General features: G+C 40.4%; 1 protein-coding gene across 3 annotated transcripts in view; it reads left to right on the forward strand.

Moving 5' to 3' along the window:
• The window catches only part of COMP (cartilage oligomeric matrix protein), a 37,503-nt gene that overhangs the window by 2,048 nt on the left and 18,385 nt on the right, over positions 1 to 17,070 (forward strand). The window contains exons 4-5 of one of the 3 annotated variants that reach the window (XM_075443988.1): positions 167 to 591; positions 3,039 to 3,191. The gene's annotated coding sequence lies outside the window, so the exon portion shown is untranslated. Of the gene's footprint in view, positions 1 to 18; positions 592 to 3,038; positions 3,192 to 17,070 lie in introns of those variants that run through there. The other 2 variants (XM_009932256.2, XM_075443987.1) reach the window with 2 other exon arrangements.

Raw genomic sequence — 17,070 nt, forward strand, 5'->3', positions numbered from 1 at the left:
AATCCTCAAAAGTCTTGGAAACCGATCAAAGTTTTGATGTGCTGCTAGATTTCTTTCCCTGTCCCCTACATAATATGGAAAATAACAATGCTTTTAAAGACCAGCTGTTTGAAAAACTCGCCGATGGCTCACTGTGCCGTCGACAGGTAAACTTGGCTTCTGACAGGGAGGCGCGGAGGACGGTTGGCCGCGTTGAGGGAGAAGAGGGTGCTGCTGTCTGAGGTGCTGAAGCTGGAGGGCTGCGCGGGGATCCCCCACCGCCCGGGACACCCCGCTCCCCGCCAAGCACGGCGAGAGTGAAACCGGAGCGAGCCGCGTGTGGAAAGGCTGCGGTTCACTTCGGTATATTTTGACGAGGGATCAAACTGGCAATTAGTTGTGGCCATTGGGCTCCTGGTTACTCTGTTTTAGAAGGGAGATTGCAAATAGTCTTTATGCCAATATAGAAGCATGACTTGTGAAGAGGGTACATTTGAATTTCATGTATTATTGCTTAATTGTAGTTCACGGCATGCTGGAAACTGGACTATGGTGCTTTTAAAGATAAACGTGGAGGCGCACATGCAGGCTACACTACAAAGCTTCTAGATGGTATTTTTTGTGTAAGCCGTATTTTGTGAAAATTTTCTCTTTTAAATGTGGGCTAATGCAGGGAAATAGCACTCTGACTCATTGGTCGTTACTGTTGTGCACCCAATATGAAATTTAAAAAGGTAACACTTCAGAAAACTGGAGCACGTTCTCTGAAAATGTTGCTGCTTTGCCATTTTTATGCATAGTTAGAAACTAAAATTTGCAAGACATACTTAGCCATAAGAAGCTATCGAGGAAAACAAATGTGGGTGAATTTAATTTTTAAAAAGATGCTTTCTGCTTGCTTCCATGAGCTAAAAAAATTAAGGTGGTTATCGTGAAGAAATGATAATAAAGGTTCCTGATGATTATATGTGTAAAACTGATGCATACAGCAGTTTAAGTGTTGGTAGAAATAACGCAGTCCTGACTCAAAATAATTGGCTTTGCCAGAGGACTTTCCTTGAAACTCATTTCAATTCCAAGACACACTAGCACTGGGATTTGATAACGTCCTCCACTCAGGACTGCACAAGAGAGGGCTGAAAACAAGCTGTTATGAAAAGGAGTGAACTGATTGGTCTCTGCAAACTCCAAGCCATGGAGATAGTGCTAGAAAGTGTCACGATGACGTGAGGGGTTCAGAGCCAATCAAACCAAGCGTGAGGAATCTTTGCAAAACTGCTACTTCAGATGACAGGGTTGGATTTAAAAAAAAAAGAGTGTATTTTTATCCTGGGATAAAACAAGTCAGGTTAGGGGAAAATGAGTATGAAGCAGAGATGAGATGTTCTTGACAAAGAATGCTTGAGCAGGGCTCACACATTACACATGTGATGGTGATGTCTATATAATAAGTACTGTGGTTAGCAATACATTAACATATTGTGGAACAATAAATGCTATCAGTAAATTTATTCTGCATATTTAATCCCTTTATCTTCTTATCTGCTCTGTCACTTCACATCTGCATTTTAACGTCTCTGTATTTCTTCTTTTTTGTTTAATGTTCAGGTAACTCATACTGTTCTAAAAGTTCTTCATTTTCTGTCTCTCTCTGTTTTTCCTTTTGCTTGCCTCCTCCCTAAAACAAATCTTCAAATGAAAATTCTGTGCATTTTTACCTAGTTTACCTAGCCTGAGTACTAGTAAATAGAAAAGCAAAGAATACCTGTTGTGTTTTTTTAAAAAAAGAAAAGCTATTCCCTTGTATACTGATAAAATTTCAATAAAATAATTGTTTAAAAAAAGCACCAAAAATGCAGCAACAAAGCCAAAATTTTTGAAGGCTATGAATTAGCTATTCCATTGCAGATGTTACAGTTCTTCTCGGTTACCACAAGAGGGACACAGAAGGAAAGCTAACGCAGCGCTGGGAAAAAAAATCTAAAGAACAGCTTCACGCAGGATCATAGCAACATACATTTTCCTTTTGTTTAGGAAGATCTTCTGGGATCATATCATTTCTATGGCTTCCTTCATCCCGTATAATCTTTAAAAAGCTTTATAGACCTTCGTAAATGTGATAATAAGCATTAATAGCTAAAATGAATCTTTTCCCAGAACTTCATAATCTTTCCTCAGCTTTTTCCTACTGGAATGTCTGTAGTAGCGTTGGGACAGGGAGCGGTTAGGCTGGCTGTATTTTTGTTCCATCTCTAGCTATTGGACCAACAAATATTGCAGAATTTCGTAGGCATGTGGAGAAGAAGGTTATGGAGCTATTTTCATTTATTTAATTTTCCCAAATTAATGGCCGATGATGCAAATGTTGTAAGAGCAGAGCTCATATAAATGCCTTGATGAAACAAGGGGACCATAAAATCCCCTTAAGTAAATATTGAAGGGTTTATTGGGCTCTTGTGAAATTAAAAAGCACAGTCCTAATATGCACTAGATTGAAAGTAATGCAGCGTGTGTGTTTAAGGATATGCAGTCTTATTAATCCCTAATGTCAGTAAAGCTTTACTTCGCGCCGTGGTGAGACAGAGGCATCACTAGTTGGACAGGCTGCTTTATGGGATCAGAATAATAATACTTTGAGAAGGGGCTGTTCTGAGTAAGGTGGAAATAGAGACTCTTTTTTTTTTTTTTTTACTTAGAGCTTTATGGGCTTCAGTCAATGCTTAAATTTACATGATAGATATTTTAACATCATATTAAAAGATCTCTGTCAAGTGGTACTAGACTGAAAGGTCATTTTAAAAACTTCCTTTAATGCATAGAATATTTTCACAAGTTAAAAGCATATCAGAAAAGTATCATTGTGTAAATATAATAATTTCTCTAAGGTGCCAGAAATCTAAGCGCAACAGTAAATGCAACCCAGCTTTGATTTCAGGAGTACGAGTAATGTAGTATAGAAAAATCATAAAAAAGGGCTATTACTCATTATCAGGGGAATCTCAATGCTTTTATCCTTCAGAAGTTGTGTAATATTTCTGTTTCAACTGATTTACCTGCAGGTTCAATTGTGGCTATAAAATGTATTCCTGAAGCAAGTCATGCGTAGGTAACTTAAAGCAATGAAGGAAAAGGAGGAGAAGATCTTGACATTTCTTCAGTGATCTTGAATGAAGAAGGTACTTGGATATTAAGGAGATGAGTGACATAAGAAGGTAATAGCAGTATATGAAAGCCAGTAAATGAAACTACCTATAAACTCTGTGATATGAATCAGGTTTTTTTCACTGTCTAAGCTAAGTGGATTCTAAACAGCTAATAAACTGTGAAAAGGTAACTTAATATTAAAGTACTAATTAAAAATACTTTATTCCTGTATAAAATTTGAAATCCTTCCCGTGCAAAATGTATTCAAATCCTTTGTAACTCCCACACCTTGAAAACAGCTAAGCGTGTGTTCTTCCTAAACAATGCCACGTTAGCACAGAATCTGGATTCAAGGAACTAATGTAAGGGAAAAATCTTTATGAACAGAGCTTCTGGCTTTCTGCAGGTTTTTGGTTGCAAAAATACTATGTGAAGTGATCTACTTCTCTTGAACTGGTCACAGAAGTTAAAGATTGCTAGCAAAAAGACGTAACTTCTGAAATCCAAGAAAAAAATGTTGGAATTGATGCATATATTCAAGAAGGTATTTGAGAGGATCTGTTACCTATTAAATCTGTCTTTGGTAGGAGTTCTGGAAGGAGCAGACTTGTTAAAAATATTTGGTTTCTAAATGGGCATCAACATTTCTTTAAACGGGGCTTCTTCAAAACAGATGTTGTTGTATCTGAGCTTAAAAACAAATTTTGAAGCTCTTGATTGACTACAAAGAGGGTACATGTTTCTTTGTTTTAATTCCTGGCAGTTATCCTAGGCAGATGGAGAAGCAGTGAGGTTATTTCGGTATAATGTAAAATCCAGTACTTCACAAAGGGTTTTGATGTGTGTTTGAATCTCATGGACTGGTGTTCCTCCCTCTGTTTTAGTGGGGAAAGTAGAAGAGTGGTGAATTTTCAGGTTATCCCTGGTGTCTCATTTAAGTTTATAAATACTTTGAGTTTTAGCAACATGACTTCTAACGCGGTAACAGCTTGCTTTCTTCTCAAAAGCATTCGTGCTTTACAGACATGTTTTTAGCTTTTGGGGAAGGTAACATGCACAGGGTTAAATATGAGGTTGTTTTTGTAAAGAGTAGCCTAAGAGAACAGATCATTTGAAAAACAGTATTTTTTGAGTCCCACCCTGTCTTTTTCTTTGCTTTTTGTTTAAGTGAATAACATACTTGCATTCTCTACATATAAAGTAAATCCATCCAAGTAAATCCTTCATCCTGCTGTGGGAGAAATCTGTTAATTTGGCACTTGTCTTAAAAATGAAATAATGTAAGCAATCCAATAATTAGGTGTGCTTCCCTTTGGGTTTTGCCGGGCGGGGAGTATCTAAACACACATGTAGGAATGTGTGTTTAGCCATATAATGTGGCTACATGACTTATATGAGTGGTTCAGATTCCTGTTGGACTAAATATAAACACCTGCATCCAAGATGGTCCTTGTCCTGAAATACGTACCATTTGATTTTCTGGTCTTCGGCTCTCAAGAATAATCCTCTCTGTTTTTTTTCATGGACATCTCAGTTTCTTTGATGTGAAACACAGAATTTACCAGCTAGGGCTTATCTTTTCATTGCAAATATTAAAGGTTCAGAAGACAGTAAGTGCAGGGACTTTCATTCTGTAGTACCAGCTATAGGTAGGACTAGTAAGATTAACAGTTGCTTTTGCTTTATTTCTTGCTGGAAAAAAACCCAAACATCTAGGATTGTGGGAAACCGAATGTATTAGGTGTCGTAGTTGTTTTGCCATCATGGAAGCCCTGTGATTCTGATGTCTGGGATGAGTGCAGAGCAAGAAGTGATTGGGTGCCTGAACCAGACTGGTGTCAGGATGGAGAAGCTTACTTGAAGTGGAAAGAATGTTTTCTTTGCAGAATGCTGTGGATTTGAGGAGGAATCAAGCCAGTACTGAACGCAGGTCATGAATGGTTACAGTGTAGCTTTGTAATGCCTTCCCAGAAGTCATGAGTTCCTTGGAAATGTACCCAGGCCACTGGTGGAATTTCATCAAACAGCATATGAAAAGATCAAGAAGACAGTGGGGTCCCAGATTTTAACAGTACTCCTGAGAGTGAACACTTCAGTTGATTATACAACCTGCTTCCTAAACACAGTGGGCTTAAAATACAGTGGATTTGCCCCTACTTGCTTGAGACAAGGTTTCCCACTATCAGACTGGTGTTAAGGAGTGTTTCGTGGAGTTCCTTTGCTAAGGGTTATTTGGTTTCCCTTTCTCAGTACGGTTTCACAGCCTGCTCCTAAGCCGCTAAGCCAGGGCAGAAGTGGAGCAATTCTCTCACCCCAACTTGGTGGGGCTGGTTGCTGAGACTTCCTCAGAAAGGACGATTTAAGACCCACTGACCTGCCTTGGGAGCAGCAGCACCCTGATGGCAACACCTCGGGACCTTCTCTGGACCTGATCCAATCTGTCTTCTGCCAGGCTTTCAACAGCACTTCCAAATTAACTGCCCAGCTAGCCTTCACTTTTGGCTTTTCCAGGCACCATGTGAGGAGGCAGAGCTCCCACTGTGAAAGGCAGCCAGTGTGTCGGCGAGTAAATAAATGGAAAGGTTTTGGAAGTGCTGTGTAAAGACAGAGAGATAAGGAGTCCTTCCATGCTGTTCCTTCCAGTGTGACGCAGACCAGCAGTTATCAAGTGGTGCCATTGCAGAAGCTGCTACAGGTGCTGTAATGAAAGTGGAGTCTGCTTGAATTCTTGGACCCTGAGCAAGGGCCATGGCAACACTACGAACCCATCATGGAGTCTGGAAACTGTGGACTGGGGCTGTTTTTACTAAGAAGGTAGTTACTGGGCTTGATTTATGATCAAACAGAAGTTTTCAGACAGCTTCTTAGTTCTGGTCCAGATATCCATGAGCCTTATGTCATATGGAGGAAACCCAGGACACAGAAATTTTTTTTAAGTTGTTGTTAGCAAAATGTTATTAAGAGAATGAAATGTTGTTGAACCACATCCTGCAGCTTTTATTTCAGCTGTAGTATGAAGACAGGGCAAAGGTGCTGTGGGAAGCTTTCCGGCAAGTGAGTGGCCGTCCAATCTCAGACAAGATACTAACTTGTTAGGCCACCTTCCTGGCAGCAGATTAGTATATGACTCTGCTGGAAGAGATGATTGCAAAAAGGTTATGAAGAAGGTCTGGAGAGCAATAATTCTAAATAGCGCTTTAGTAATGATGTCATTTAAACAAAAAGTAATGTTAAACATTGGGCAATGAACTCCTTTGGATCAAGAGCAACACAGGGCCACTAGCCAAAATGCAGAAGAACTTCTACAGCAGGAGAAGTTGCATAGAGTAATAAAGAGCTTGTGGAAAGTCCAAAGCATGCAAGCTCATGATGGAAAAGGCATATTAGAATAATCCTGAGGAGTGGCAGGATAAATAACCCAGTATTTTCGATGAGCGTGAGGGCTTACTAGGAAATGGAGGGGAGGAAGGTATTATAACTCTAGTCAAATAGTGTATTCACTCATCATCAGTCCGTGTGTCTTGAAGTCAGAAGCCAAATCTTGGGCTCGCTGGAGCACTGGAACAGCCTGAATGATTGCGGTGATCCCAGACTGATCTTGAACTGTTCTCTTGCGGCTCAAAACAAATCCAGTTATAACCTGCATCCACCTCCTCTGCTGAGGAAGCAGAAAGACTGAAACAAAACAAGGGATGTTATTCTTGTGGACTTGACAACTTGATGAACATCAGGAAACATCAAAAATATCGTTTAAAAACTGTGGTGTTACAGGTTTTTTCTGTGTAGGATGACCCTTTATGGTGCTGCAAGTGGTCTGGGTTGATGGATCACTCTCCAGCAAGGGTACAGAGATTAGCCCTTTACTAGCAAGTACATATAGTTTAAAACAAATTCCCAGTGAATTCTGCTATGAATAGCTGAAGGCCTGGTCAGCTTTGTAGGAGGCTTCACATGCCTTGCTGCTTTTTTGCTTTTTATAGCTTCTGTTCCATATTCCGCTAGAGGCCACCACAAACCTCATCTAAAAAAAAAAAAAAAAAGAAAAGGAAAAAAAAATAAAAGGAGAGGGCACCTGCAGTACTAAATGGCAAAAGCTCCTGTTTTATAGGGAGATTTAGAAGTGGAACTTGGATGTCCCTAGAAGCAACTTCTCTTCCCGCTGTGTTAGGAGTAAGTCCCAGATGTGACTTGAAGCCAGCAAATGATCTCAGGCTGTGAGATCAGATTTTGCTGAGTATACAGGGTTAGACATGTTCATTACTCTTTCCAGAAGATCTCCTATCCAAACCATGCATTGATATTTGATTTCCTTGGGAAACACTGGTCTTTGCGGTAGCCTTTACCAGGTTTGTGTATAGAGGCTCAAAGTTTCAACATTGGCTCCTGCCTTGCCAGTAGAAATTTGCTTTTGTCATTGCCCCCCTGAGGCGTGGGGTTCCTGGAATTGTGTGCGCTTTCCTGGAAGAAGTGTTGAAGGGTGTAATGGCTTGTGCAGAAAGGATTCAAAGACTGAAAAGATGTCAAGGAGAGACAAGGCAGCTGGAGTTTAGGGAGAGCTCTCAGATTCCACTCTCATGATAGGTATTTCTCTGGCTGTCATTGTCTCAGGAACTCAATGTCGCTTACACCCAAAGTATTTTGGCTGGAATAAAGGTTAATGGAAGAAACTGACTGCTGTGCTAGCCAAGAGCAATTGGCCTTTATTGAAGGAAGCATTGCAAAAATACAGAGGATCAAACTTCCAGTTTCCATGTGGAATTAAAAATAGAGTAATTCTGTGACTGTTGCAATTAGGCTAAATAGGTGTCCTTGCAACGTTTGGATGGGAAGAGCAATTTAGATGAAGCACGGACTTACCTGGAATTTTTACACAGACCATGATACTGAAAAATATTGTGAAAAAGATTAGATTTGCTTTTGTGGCTGTTTTTCAGCTTTGGGTGGGGTCAGGAGAAGGAATTGCCAGAAATCTCCAGAGCCAGTTCATTCCTGTGAGATTTCTGGTTTGATATTTTCTTGAAAACTCAGGAGGTTTGGACTAGTCTCCAGACTCCATCTTTCTGGAGGGCTTCCCACCACTTGTGAGCCTCTGTACACGCCATTTTTCCATTTCTCTAGGGGTGAAAAAAAAACCAACCCGTAGTCTGGATGATGTTGAATTTTCCTCTGAGCTTATAAATGATGTACAAAGAAGCACAATTTTTGGAGAAAGCCAGTAATCTGTAATGTCTCAAAGCTTATGAAAATAAAATGCGCATGTGAAAAGAGATGTATGATAAGATGAACTGACAGTGTGTGCGCCAGGAAAAGCACGCGTTTGGGAGCCTGTGGCTTCTTTGTTTCGACAGTCTGTGAAGTTGGTGAAACAAGCTGTTTGAGAAATGGAACTGTTTACTTTGAGGCGAATAGGCCTCTTGAATGGATTCTTTTGCCTTGCACCTGTTAATAACTTTCTAGTAGTCTGGGCCAGGTAGCACAGATGTTCCCTTCAGCTTTGCGAAAGCTGCAACTCAAGTAACATTTTTGAGTCGTACCTGTGTGCTTTCAGGCCTGAGTGGGGAGATACTTCTGCATGAGAATAGCTGAGTATTTAACATCGTTATCTAACCAGATGTGAATGAGGGCTCAGCTGCCTGGCTCTGTGCTATTATTTCTGTTTGAAAATTCGTCTTCGTATTGTATGAGATCTCTCTTTTGAGAGAGACAACGTGCTCCTGCTTCTGAGGATGATAGCTGTCCTTCCCCACCCCCAGAGCGTGGGCCTTGTGAACATCTTTGTCTATTCATTCCTATGACAGCCGTAATTACCTTTGACAGAAAGCCTATGGAACGCCTCAGGCAAACACTGGAAGGAGGACAACAGCCTGGAGGGTGTACTGCCTTGTGATAAAATGGGGTCTGTCTAGAAGATACCGGGTTTGTCGTTCTCTGCTCATCCTTGAGGATCTGGCATCCTTTTGTGGTCAAGATTTTGGGAACAATTAATGAAGGCATAAAAGACAGTTTCCAGGAAGAAGATTCATGCTTATTTGCTTGAAATCTAACAAAAGTTATTAATCGGTTGAAGTGAGGCATAAGCAAAAAAGATTGAGACAATGTTCTGCTGAGCCACCATCATAAGAGAAAGAATTATTTTTGTGGAATACTAGGGCTCTGCTATAATAATAAACTCATTTTTGTTTTTCATATTCAAGATTCTCATTTTACATATGGCTAATAAGACTGCTTCAGAGAACAGCCTTGACAGTCTGCTGGTGCTTCCTATATCCCTCTGTTCTTTCTGCTCTTCATGAATCTCCCAGTCATCCTCATTCCACGACAATCGATGAAAGCACCCACACTTGAAGAATTTTCATTGTAATTCATAAAGACTTTTTTCCACATCTCCCTTTTGTAAGAAAAAATCATAGTTAAGTGTTAAACTACTTGTATTAAAACTGAACTTAAGTTTGTAGCTTCTTCCTGAGACGAGACAAAGAGCACTGCATTTAGTGATCAACTTCTGTTCCCCCTTTTTTGTCCCATCCAATATTTTGAGGAGTTGAGTTTGAAGAAAGCATGGTCAGGCTTTTGACCTCATGCTTTCAGCATCCCCATAGCCAGTGAAGGTGTGAGGGGGGATTAATACAGCGTGATCTATCCTTTCTTCCTCTTCGTACAAGTTAACTCTGACTTTCAGCAGTGAAAAGGTTTATATCTCCTGCTTACAGCTGACTGCAAATGAAATTTTAACAGAGTACCTCAACAGTGGTCTTTTGATGACTGGTGTCCTGAAAAGACCTGATTGCTTGGTACTGGTTTTGCTTATTTCCAGCTGTTAAATTACACCAGATATCTTCCTTATGGTTTTTGGTGGGGGTTTTGTTTGTTTTGGTATTTTTTAAAGTGTAAGCAGTAGAGCTAATTGCTATGGAGAGGTTGTGTGAAAAAGAGCAAAGGGGAAGAAAAAAAATGGCCCCTGTTGCAGTCAGCAAGAGAGGAAATGTCAAGAGAACCATCGTTAATCTTGAATCAACACTTAACAAAAAGCTACAGCTTTTTGCTGCATGTATCCAGCAGACCTGAACAGGTTTGCTTAATATAACTTTTGGCATGGAAATTTTCTTGCTGTTCCCTTCAGATGTCCACAGAAAGGACAGCTTTGTGGTCTGTCTGAACATGCTTATTAGAACTACTGGTCCAGCTTGTTGGGAAAGGTAACTTACCACTTCATACTTCTGAGGCAGAATAAACTGTGAAGTTCACATTTTCTCTGTGGGTCTTTGGGATGTGACCATAGAAAGCAGAGTTCTGTCTCCCGTGAATGGATGCTAACCATTCCTTCGCTCTCTCTATAAAAAGAAAGGTTTCCTCTGGAGTCTCAAGCCAAATGTTTCCCTTTTTTTCTGCTGTTCTGCACTCTTGTTATGTGTTTGGCTGTGCTCTCTGTCCCAAAGGTGTCTGTGTTCTGGTGGTATTAGGTATGAATAGATTGTCAAGCTCCTTGGGATCTTCCTTGCTGAAAGGCATGATGGAAACTTGATCTTTTTTTGAAGCTGCGTGTCAAAAGGCTAAAGGCATGTGCCAACTTGTGGGTAGAAGGCAGTAATTTGAGGACAGCAAATACTCATCTAAGTAATACTTGTATGTATTATACAGAAATAGTATTATTCATACACAATGTGTGCATTTATGTATGGCTACTGAACTAATAAAGTGCAGACAGTTCCAGCAATGTATCAGAGTAGATTTCCAGGGTTCCTCAGGTTTGATATTCTGCCTATGAAGGGGACAATGCCAGATGTTTCTTCTAAGTTAGTAAGTCTTGGTACATGATCCAAACCAAGTCAATGCTCCCCAAGAGAGGTCCCCTAGACTATTAAAAAGTGTACGTGCTGTCTGCCCACCTACATGTGTGATCTCAGAGCACTGAGCACTTCCAGTCCCTTCTGTAATGAGACAATTCCTGTTTACACTCTTGCTGAAGACCCCTGAATTACACAATAAGAAGGTTTGATCACAGAGATGAATTATATACATCATTTAGGGGAAAAGAAAGCCCAGTCTGCTTAGAAAAGCTTTTGTTTTTAACGTTTGCTATCCCTAAGAGTTTTGGGAAGTGACTTAGTGCATGCTGAGCAACGAGTGAAAGCTATCAGTAAAACTGTGTTATTGTCATTATGACTCTGGGAGGTGTCTTTTAGTAGCAAACACCAAAAAGGGAGACCACAGCCAAAGCAGTTTTACTGAAGAAAACTGCATACTCTAAGCATTAATGATACTCCCAACAATAATTCCCAGCAAGACCTGATGGCTTAACCATCACATCAGTTTGTATCTCTCTTGGTCAAAACAGCCTTCAGTGTTCTCCTTTTTTTTCCAGTACAATTCAGTTAATTATTCCCAGTTCCCTCAGTGAGTCTGAGCTCCCGCTGGCTCCTGGAGCAATAGTAGCTCATTGTTGCAAATGAGCTTAATCCAGTGTTAGCAGTCTTTATTGTCCATGATAGAAAATGGCATGAATAGTAAAGGAAAAAATGTGAGATGTTTCCTGTAAGGTTTTAACAGCCCTCCTGGGTGTATGATTACAACACATGCTGGGGAATAGTTTTGAGTAGGGTGGCAGTGGGGAGAAGGAGCTCTGGCAGCATTTTACGCCCCTGTCTGTAAGCCTTGTTACAGCGAGCTGCTTGAGAGGGAGGGAAGGATGGGAGACAGCTCTTCTTGATCTGAACATGCCACTGCTTTTCAGTCCCTTGGGCTTCTGGTTTGTCACAGTTTGTCTTTGGCAGGCTTAAACGAGAGGTAAAGCAAAACTGAATGAGGGCCGATATGAAATTTGTGGGCCCTTTGATTGGCCTCCTGCCCTCAGTTTTGTAAAGAAAATTTAATTCCAGGTGTCTTAGTTCTCTTCAGACAGGCTTATGTTGACACAATGCCTCAGGCATTTTGGAAGGAGTGGGATTATCTGTGTGGGACCCAGGAGCACGGAACATTTGACAGTGCTGCGGCCTTTCTAGAGACAAATTCCATTATCAAAACTCAGCAAGACGCTGGGAAGTTCTGGACCATATTTTAAATGAAGGACAACGTTCAAGGTGATCTTGTAGCCTTGTCTCTGCACAGACCTTGGACTTATATTGTGGCTTTGTCACCAGTCCTGTCACTGGCCTCATCTCGTGCTGTTTCTGAGTAGACTCCCTGGATGGATCTACTGGTAACCAAGTAATCTAGTAACCGAGACTACCTGAACAGTCTAGGTTAGCCTCATTCATGCTTTCTGCTGCTCTCTGAGTATTGGAAGTTCAGTACCACATCTGCCATGAAACTGAACTGTGGTGTTCTTACTGTGCACTTAGACACGTTTTGTTTGTTGCAGGGTTATAGTTGTTTGATATTTTCTTCTCTTGTAAAAATACAGCTTTTCTTGCTGACGCTCCTCAGAGTTCCCGCATCATCGTGTGTCGTTCTCTCGGCCAATGTGGGTAGAATAGGACACTTCCAGGAAGATCAGCCACCTACAGTGGTGGTAAGGCTGCCCAGACATTATGTAGTATCACTTAGTTTAGATGAATGTGCATGTGCATTTTTTTTTTTCAGTATCTTTCCCTGCCAATGTTTGTGAATGAAGATTCCCCTTGTTCAGAGAAGAAAGACGGTTTAGTTATTACAGTGCTGGCATGAGCTTTGGGCTTCCAGGTTCAATTTACTCACATGGTATGACCTAGCACAAGCTGCTGAGCTTCTGAGTGATTCCATTCCATATCTGTAGAGCAGGATTCTTCCTTCCTCAGTAACGTGGCAATAAAAAATCAGGCCATTTATCTCTCTCCTCGTTGCTACAGATTGGTTATCTTGTTGGGAGTCTCATTAGAGAGGTCAAGAAACAAAAAACCTTGTGGGACAGAAGCTGCTTCCGACTCTTACTAGTAGCTTCCTAGGTCAGATCTGGAGGTGCAGGGAATCTGTCCTGATGACACACTTAGAAATTTTCAGACTGGCACCTTTCTTTTCCCTCTACCTCAGCATTCACTCAAGTTAAAAAAAAAAAAAAAAGAAAGAAAGAAAAAGGAGGTGGTAAAGGCATCAATTTCTTGATAGGTGTTTGAAAGCTTACAAATGTCTCCTACTTATTAAATGTGCATTTGTTGTGTTGGCTATTCAACAGCACAATTATTGGAAAAACCCCTACTCAGGTCGTACTGATTCTGGTTACTATTTTTGGTTGGGGGTTAGGAGCTGAGGATAAAACAAAGAGTTTGAATGTGTTCTCAGCTCGTCAGTCTCTTTTTTGTGGTATTCCTCCCTCAGACATCGGAAGGCATCTCTGCACCTTTTTTCAGAAACCACTTTGCAGCTATTTTTAGACACCAACGTTATGGTGTTTGTGTTCTGTTGCATTCAAAACTCTGAGAAAACGTTCAGGGTAAAAACTGATGTTCCCTTGAAAGTCAGCCTTTCATATGCAGAAAGGCTAAAAGTCATCAAATTTCTAACAGTGTTGAATCAGAAATTGGGAGGTTGACCCTTCTGGTCTCACTTCAAGGAGGGCCCCAGTTTCTGTGTGTCAGGCAATAGCTTCCTCCCAGGAGACGTCCCTGTCACAACGTGGCGGTTGCTGTGATACTGTGGTTGTGGCCCAGCCTTATGTCATTCCTCCTATTGCCACAGCGAGTTGCTCTGTGAGTGTTTTTTAGTTCATGTAAATGTCTTCACTGACATGAGTCAAATTCCATTAGTAGGGTAGAAAACAACAAGAAGAATGAATGATAAACTTAGCATAGTGCACAATGGAGCTGTGTCCATTTATTACATTTCACAGGCTTGATTCTCTGTCACTGCAGTTTGCCATTGATTAAATGAAAAAAACATTTAAAGTACTTATAAAAGGTCTTCAGTGACCTTCAGTGCCTTGCTTTCATGAGGAATTGAAAGTTAGAGACAGAAACCAGACTGCGGCAAGCTGTAACTCTTCAAACGTGCAACAAACCATGGCCTTTAACAGATTATTCCATCTTGTAATGAATGGGGCATACAGGGAGGGGAGGGAGATGTTCTTAGGTATCGACTGACGGATTTTGTGTGTAATATTTGCATCACTTCAGGTGTTTATGTCAAAAAATGAATCTGTCCTCCATAAAGCATTGGTGCTATTCTTTACATCATTTAGTTAATACTTAAACTGTTACCTCAGGACTGCAAATAGGTCCAAGTACAGATCATTTAGGAATCCTGTTTGTTGAGATTGTGTTTTAGCAACGGATGAAATAAGTATTTGTACATAATCAAGCTGTAAAATCATGTTTTGCAAACTTTCGAAAGTAGGTTCTTGTTTTGTCTGGAAGCACATGGTAGAAAGGTAGGACACGACTGAATATTCTGCAGGCAGCTGGGCCTCAAACTTCAGTGTCCAGTCCTTTTTGCAATGTGTATCTTTGGAATTTGTAAATGTTAGACAGTGGCATTCAAAATAAGTCCAAGCTGAAAAAACCTCTGCTGTGAAATTCTGATGTAGCGGGCTTCTTACTGGTGTACTCAGGAGTGAAACAGAAATGAGTATTGCATAAATGTGTCGGGTTGGTTCAACATTGGTTTTAATCTAGCAGTTCACCACAACAGATAATGTATCTTCTGAGTCGCAGAGAGTTTATATACTGCGACAATTAACAAAAATCATGACTGATTGGGGTTTAGTTCAGACTTCAAGACTTATGTTTCTCTTAGAACTGGCTACCTGTTGACAGTCTGCAATGACTATGAAAATTTTTCATCTCCACCTTTCTATATTGGTTGTACAAAAGTTGGAAGCCACACACATTACCAGACTCTTTTATGAAAGTATAGGACTGAAATGCAGGTTTTCAGATACATAGTGCTACTTCAGAGAAGGGACTGATCTGCTCTCTGAGTCCATGGTGAATAAGAAAGGAAGCGATGGACTTAAATAGCACCCCTCGGAAACATGTCCTAACACTGGGGATGTAAAGCATTGGCAGGCTGCCTGGGGTGCTTGCGGAGTCTCCATCGCTGGAAGCATTTAAGAACAGGGTAGAGAAGCCTTTGTGAAGAGTGCCATAGGTACTATTGATCCTGTATTGGGAGGAAATGGTTTTTGAAATCCTTACTGGTCATCTTTTGTAAAATTTGGTTTCTTATGACCACAAATATATAAGAAACATTGTAAAACACTTAGCATACCATTTCAGAGGGTGTAGGTGTTTTTCACTTATTTTTAGAACTTGACCTTACAAGACTGAAACATAACTTTTTCCTTCTGACTTTTGTCCTTCACTTGGCAAAATTAGTTAAAAACACAGAGATGGAAAATATTTAAACTTTAAACTAGCATGAGCTTTTCTTTTTGTTGTTTGTTTGTGTGCTGGTTTCATTTGTGATGTCAACTCCAGTCAGGGAAAAAGGTGTAACTAACCTGGCACTGCACTGAGTGCAAAAACACTTCTACACTGAAGCCCAAATAAACACTATCTACTGCTCCTTTTTTTTTTAGATCAGTAATGCTTAAAAAATGATACTGACAAATCTGGAAGATGTTTCCCCAATCAGATAATAATAACTTCAGATATATCAGCTATTTTTTAATTTGTCCTGTTTAAACAGATATAGGCAAACAAGCCATGACCACTTTCTGATCTGCTGCTGTGTGTTTAAGCTGCGTTAGTGATTTACAGAGATTTCTAGCTCTCAGATCTGAATATAGAAAGGTATAAAATGAGTCCAAGGAAAATAAAGGTAGGAATGACCTCACCCTGTGGAGACACTGTGTCTTGCTCAACTCAAGAAAGCTCTGTATAAACTAGCTACATCTTAATTTGCACAGTTATTTTGCTGCTGTCAATGAATAGAAATGATCCCAGAAACTGTTGGAGACTAAAGAGAAATGGCCTCAGGTTTCTAGAAGAATATAAAGACATACTGATTGCTGCCTTAATATGCAGAAGACTTGTTCAAATATTGAAAATTGGTGTAATGCAGATTTAATACACTTTGGTTCATTTCATTTAGCATGAGTGAGCAATAATAAGCACTGCTCTGTCACCATGCTGTCCTACACTAATTGTTGCTGAGGAAAATGAATGTCATTTCTCAGCAGTCAACATTCATGACTTTACTGAGTTTGAGAACTTGCATTTTCTAAGTACATACTCACAGTCTTCCTCTTGCACTGTAACACCTCAGCTAACTGCAAAGGTACTTACAAGTCACATGTGCTTCTTGTGAGCCAGTTCAGTATGCTCCCCAGCCTCCACTAATAAACTCATTATTAGTGACTCTCTTGCAGGGGAGAACAGAGATGGTGAGGTACTTACAGATCACCCACTTTGCAGACTATCCATATTCCCAAAGTTCTCTTTTTCTCTTCCCTGTAAAGAGATCGAGGTTTGCTGCTGGTAGCCCTGGATGTTTTAAATACTTCGGTGACGTACAGCTCGTCCATACAAGGTATTCTTCAGAAGAGAGGGATTCACTCTTCCTTTTGTCCTCCAGGAGCTTGGGAGATTTCTTCTTTTTAATGTCAATTATTTGAGTGTCTTTACTTCATAGTAAAACCTAAGAAAATTATCTGACTTCTCTATAATGTGGTTTTGATGAGTTAATTTGGATGTTAAATAGTAAGCATATTGGAAAAATACAGTGAATTTTACATACAACGTGATCCTCAGTTTATAGTATTATAAAAGGGCATGTGATTCTGGGCAGCTGAAAGTGTTCAGAAAAATGCTGAACTCGGTACAGGGGAAGCAGGACTCTTCTGGGTAGTCTCCGACAGCTCCTCCTGGACACAAATACCGCTCCCTTGCTGGCGGGGGGGGTCACGTTGTTTTACAAGTGAATTTCACATGGTCTCAGAAATGGTTGTTTTAGTCAGCCTACTATCTTTTCTCAAAAATTGGTGGGTTTTGGCCCCTGAAAACTTAGAAACACGGAATTATCCAGTTAGCTGGATAC

The sequence above is a fragment of the Opisthocomus hoazin genome, chromosome 27, assembly GCF_030867145.1.
Source record: "Opisthocomus hoazin isolate bOpiHoa1 chromosome 27, bOpiHoa1.hap1, whole genome shotgun sequence".
In the NCBI taxonomy this organism is placed as follows: Eukaryota; Metazoa; Chordata; class Aves; order Opisthocomiformes; family Opisthocomidae; genus Opisthocomus; species Opisthocomus hoazin.